Here is a 6,000-nt window from a genome sequence, read left to right as displayed (position 1 = left end):
GGGAGAAGGCTAGGAACTAGGCAGGCAGTCAGGCAGGCAGCTGTGAGGTCCTGCTGATGAACATCTTTTTAAGAGCAGTGAGGAGCCCTTTGTGACTGTCAGTCAGGAAATGATGCACTCTTAAGTAGTACTTAAAATGGTACTCCCAGTGCCCACTGAGGACACATTAAGAAGGAAATACTAATGTCTAGTATCTATTTATTTTCTTGGTACTGGTCACACTATGTAGCACAGGATGACATTAATTTAACCATCAATCTGCTTTAGCCCCACACATGCTGGTATTATAGTTGTGAATGAAGGAACCTAGCGAAGGCTGAAGTCTTGAGATTAGATCACATTAAAATGCTGGACACTAGCTCAGACAAGTTCAGGACAGGAGAAAACTGGGGAGTCAGACTGACAGACTTAGTGAGACAGACTGTGTCTCTACAGTGGAGGTCCCCATAGTTCTATAATCTGCTCTGCATTGGTATTGGCATTTGATGACACAAACAGAAAGTCAAGATCCCTATCTTTGCAGATCACTTCCTGCTTGATGGGTGTGAAGTCCACAATGAAGAGGACTGTAAAGACCATGTTAGAGATATAACCATTTGTGTTCATAGGTTTCATGTACATGAAACATGATGATACTATAGAAAAATAGGACCACAGCAAGGTGCTCCAAGCAGGTGGAAAAGCATTTGCAGGGCCTGCTGGCTGAGAGCACCTTTAGGAAGGTGACCAGGATTGGCATGTCAGAAAGGCTAATGAGGTACTTGAGTAGAGGTAACAGAAGGATGGCATCCACAAGGACAAAGTCATTTTTAACTGATATGTCACCACAGGCCAGCTTCAGCACACCCAGGACCTTGCAGGTGAACTTTCTAAATACTTGGTGGCCATACAATGACAGTCTCATGGCAATGACTGTTTCTGTCAACTACCTGATGACATAGAATACCCAGACGGCTCTTGGAGGCATTGAGAAAAAGCTGTGGCTCATGTGCACAGGTACCTGAGTTGCTGACAAATAGCAAGGTAGTAATCACAGGCTGTGATGACAAGCAGCAGGCATTCTGTGGAGCCTGTGGAAAGTCTCAGATGCATCTGGATGTCACAGCCATCAGAGAGATGGTCTTCTGGGATGACAGTAGGTGGAACAGCATCAGAGGCACAAAAGTAGATGTGTAGCAGATTGTCTAAATGGAAATATTACTCAGAAATTGTATATGGTGTGTGTAGGCAGGGATCAAACATGCACACAGTCATGAAGGCAGTGTTCGGAGCAGGGTCACCAGGTTCAAAACTGAGCACAGAGGAAAGAATAGATCTTCCAGGGATGAGTAGTCAGAAAATTCCTTCAAGATAAATGCAGAGACTTTTGTCCTGCTTCTGGTCTACATAATGCAGAGTTATGCCTGGATACACAGTAGAGTGGAAGGAGAGAGCATGCAGTGTATTGAGAACACAAAAAATTTTAAGGTCTTTTCCAACATGGATACACATTCTGTGACTTGAAGACAGTCTCCTCATCTTCTGTAGGTTACATCGCATCCATGTGACTAGTGAGGATAACATCCCTAAGAGGGTATTTATGGAAGTATCAATAGGCAGAATCACAGAGAGCCAAAGCTGAATGAGAAATAAAGGTCTTTACTGTAGGATTTTTAAAACGTTTCAATGGCTAATGTTTATTGGAAGCTCTCCAAAAGCAATGTAGACTATGCACTTCCAAACTTACCTGAAGTTACATCCACTTCACCTCTTATCCTATCACAGAGAAGTGACCTGAAAACAGCATTTGAGAGCTGGTAGCCTGGATAAGAGGTCCTAAAACTTACACACATACTGGAATTATTTGGAAGACTGTCAAAACACAGTGTGTGTTCCTTCCAGAGTTTCTGGCTTAGGGCAGATGTGTGCTGTTGCTGCTTTGATGGCATAGGAATGAATGTCTCTAAAGGTCCTGCTGACTTTGCTGCAGCCTCTAAGCCATGGCTTACACTGTTCTCACTATCTGGAATATTTTCATTTTTTCCTCACCTGTAGTAGCTGATCTGTCTCTTCTGGTTCTGTTTGTCACACTGTATGCTTTATATCTCAGGAAGGGGGCAGATACTGACCTGTAAACCTGTGAGGAGGCACACCCCCAGAGAGATAATCTGTTAGGTGCTTTGTATGGGCTACAGCTTTATAAGATGTCCTTTTGTGTTTCCATCTCTACTTAAGAATCAGAAATGGTTTTAGAATTAGACAATGTCTATCCTTCTCTAAATCCAAGCATGATGTTAAAAGAAAAATTCAAAACTCTGTCTCATGTCAACAGTCTTCTGGTATGGAACAGAAAGAAGATCAATTTTGAAGGAATATTTTACTTTCCTTCATGCCCATTTTGTCTTTATCTTATCTTTCAATGAATATATGTCTACATGAATAATGCTTACATTTTCATCAAAGAACAGCTTCCAAGAAGAAGACATTGGGGCCCCACAATGTCTCTACCTGGTTGATATGACGGCATTATGCTGATAGCACTACGAGACCAATTTATGGGTACAAGCTGCAGATATGGTGCACCTTCTTACAATGTTCTGGCCAGAATTCCAAATAAGAAATTCAGAAAAACCCTATCAAATACTCAGAAACCATTTGCAATTATCCAAAACAGCCATCTTGAAATTTAACCATCATTTTGCGTTTATAATATCCCATAGAAATAACATCGTCCCTGGAAGCAATTCTAGAAGATGCCATTCTCTCTCCCAACAAAGTTTGTCGTCACAGTCAGGAACAACATTTACGAGTTGATTATTACTAATATAGGATTGTCAGGAGCCATTTCAGGCTTCTCCTTTCTCACAGGGCATTGAAGTAAAAATCTTGAGACAGAAAACTTAAAGTTAGCCAAATCATTATGTGCTGATCGTGGAGACTCAAGCTCTGGAAAGTACCACAAAGTGTCTTCAGGGCTTGCTGCTATCACTAACAGCAGGTGTTCTAGCCACTGACCTTGCAACTGCCCTGCTTAGCTCTCAAACTGCCCCACTTAGTTGCCTAGCTACCAAGACCCTCCTTCCCTTCCCCCTTTCCTGAGTTCCCCCTGCCCGAGTCCCTTTCTGAGGAGTATTTAAGGCATGAAACTTGCTTCAATAAACGGATGCCTTGACAAAATACTGCTTGGCATCCGTTTCTCTTTCCTCCCAAGTCTTTCAGATAGTGCCTCTTCAAGACCCTGGAGTAACTTAGGACCTGCTGGGTGGGTCATAGGATTGGGTGAAATGATGTACACCCAGAGATCTCAAAATGAGCGAAAATGGAATTGGATAATAGGTAGATTACTTACTCCTACTAATAAGTTTGTAATAGAAGGAATACTTGTGAAATATTTTTTATGGATTTACATTGGTATACTTTTGTATATTGACACAAATTCGAATTATATTTATTATATAGACTGTTTTGATTTTTGTTTAGAATATTTGTAACAACTATATAAGGTTATTATGTCAGATTGTATAAATGTATGATTCTACCTGTTTAAAACATATTTTTATTGATGCAATTTTATGATATATTTATCATATTGCATTATATTACTCTACCTCTGATCAAGATTTTTATACATTGTTTACATTTTGAAGTCATTGTCCTGCTTTACTGCATAGTTCTTTAAAGATTGTTTTATATTCTGATATGAAGTCTTATTCTTCAACACTGTGATGAGACTTTGGTTGATTGGTCAGTCAGTTGTCTGTCAACTACTACACTTTTTGGAAGCTGCTAGACTGCACTACCTGCCTACTCAAGTAATATTATTGCTCTTCTCAGGTCTTTGATGGGGTTGAAGATGAGATAATCATACTTACCATCCTCTTATGAACTAGTTAAGCCATTTCTACTACAACATGGACTCCTTAGGATAAAATGCTTATCAAACCATTAGGATGTATTCCTTCCTTAATATTGATTATGCTTATTGTAATTCTAACTTTAATTTTGACATCTTGTGTACAGAGTTTTGTATAGGGTTTGGAATTTCGTATTAAGTTAAATGGGTAGGTGCTGTGAGAGCTCCTTCAGTCAACAGCTTTAAAATATCAATGCACTTGGGCATGGTCTCTTACAGTATGAATGAATCTATAAAGGGTATAGTTGCTATTTTGAATCCAGTTCTTGATTCTGGATGCTAGCTATATTGTATATGAGATCCATTGCTCTGTAGGTGCTCATCTGACCTATAAAAGCCCAAGGTATTCTTACACTCTAACTTGGTGTTTTCAGAAGTCAAAGATTCAATTAGTACTCACATAGTTCAGGGTCTGTCACTCTGACTTGTACAGCCTTCAAAATTCATCATTAAAACATGAACTCAGTGTTACATGATGAACTTAGAATGAATGCAGCTACATTAGGTAAAATCAAGCACTTCCGTCTCAAATGTTTCATGTGTAATTATTGGTTTGGGAAGATTGGGAGATATGGTATAAATCTTTAATTTTCTTTTGGAAAATGTGTGGATTGTTTTTAATTAAATATCATAAATCAGTCTGCCTTAGCAAGAGGAAGTATTTCATTCAGCTACAAAACTAAGAAAAGTTCCATATTTCAGCTATTCATTTTATACTATCACTTTGTTTAATTCACCCACAAATGGCTGTGAATCAAGGATTTTTTAATTGTTTTTTATTCAACTATATTTATCCACTATTCACCCTTCCTCCCCCATCCCATTGTCCCATGATTCACATGTTCCAAATTTACTAAGATCTTGTCTTTCTCTATGTCCTATATAGAATAGATTTATGTATGTCTCTGTTTGTTTCCTCTTTGTTGTATATGTTCTGGGCATTGTGAATTGTAGGCTGACTGTCCCCTGTTTTATATTGAAAAGCCTCTTAGGAGTGAGTACATATATTTTTTCTTTCTGGTTCTGGGTTAACTCACTCTTTTATGATGTTTTCTAGGTCCATAAATTTGCACATAAATTTCAAGATGTAATTGTTTTTATTCACTCTGTAGTACTCTACTGTGTAAGTATACCACAATTTCTTTTTCCATTCTTCTGAGGAGGGGTTGTTTTCAGGTTCTGGCTCTGACAATATTGCTGTGACCACAGTTGAGCATTTGTCCTTGTGGTATGATTAAGCATCCATTGAGTACATATCCAAAGGGCATGACTGGGTTTTATGATAAGTTGTTTCCTAATTTTCTTTCATTTTTTTTTTAATTTTTGGTTTTCTAAGACACGGTTTCTCTTGAGCTTTGGAGCCTGTCCTGGAACTAGCTCTTGTAGACCTGGTTGGCCTTGAAGTCACAGAGATCTATCTCTGGCTCCCAATGTGCAGGGATTAAAGCCATGCCTCACAACCCGGCAGGTGACTTTCTAATTTACGGAATAACCATACTGATATCCAAAGTAGCTGACTCAGTTTGTAACCCCATCAAAAATGCAGGAGTGTTCCCTTAACTCCACATCCTCTCCAGCTTAAGTTGTCATCAGTGTTTTGATCATGCCTATTGTTACAGATGTAAGAGGGAATCTCAAATTTGTTTAGATTTTCATTTCTCTAATGACTAAGGAGTTTGGAAATTTCCTTAAGTGTCTCTCAGTCATTTTAGATTCATATGTTAAAAGATTTTTTTTTAGGTCTGTACTCCATTTTTATTGGAGTACTCCATTTTTTATTTGATGATCAATTATTTAAGTTCTTTGTATGTTCTAAAGATCAGTCTTCTATCCAATGTGGTTTAGGTGAATATCTTTTCCCATACTACAGGCTGCCTTTTTTTGTATTGTTGATCATGTCCTTTGTTTTACAGAAACTTTTGCTTCAGGAAAACTCATTTATAATTTTTCTCAGTGTCTGTGATGCCTGGGGTTATAATTTGAAAGTGGTCCTCTTTACCATTGTGTTCAAGTGTACTTCCAACATTCTGTTTTATGTAGTTCAGTGTGTTTGTCTTTATGTTGTAGTCTTTGATCCATTGGGACTTGATTTTGTTCATGATGATAGA

General features: G+C 38.4%; 1 pseudogene; it reads right to left on the bottom strand.

Annotated features, from left to right (window-relative positions):
- Positions 1-429: 429 nt before the first annotated feature.
- Positions 430-2,676, bottom strand: LOC121458678 (annotated as a pseudogene).
- Positions 2,677-6,000: the final 3,324 nt, after the last annotated feature.

The sequence above is a fragment of the Microtus oregoni genome, unplaced genomic scaffold (genome assembly GCF_018167655.1).
Source record: "Microtus oregoni isolate MIOR12 unplaced genomic scaffold, Mior012 000018F_ref0000195, whole genome shotgun sequence".
In the NCBI taxonomy this organism is placed as follows: domain Eukaryota; kingdom Metazoa; phylum Chordata; class Mammalia; order Rodentia; family Cricetidae; genus Microtus; species Microtus oregoni.
Note: the sequence above shows the minus strand (reverse complement) of the source record. Positions and strands in the feature narration are given on the sequence as shown.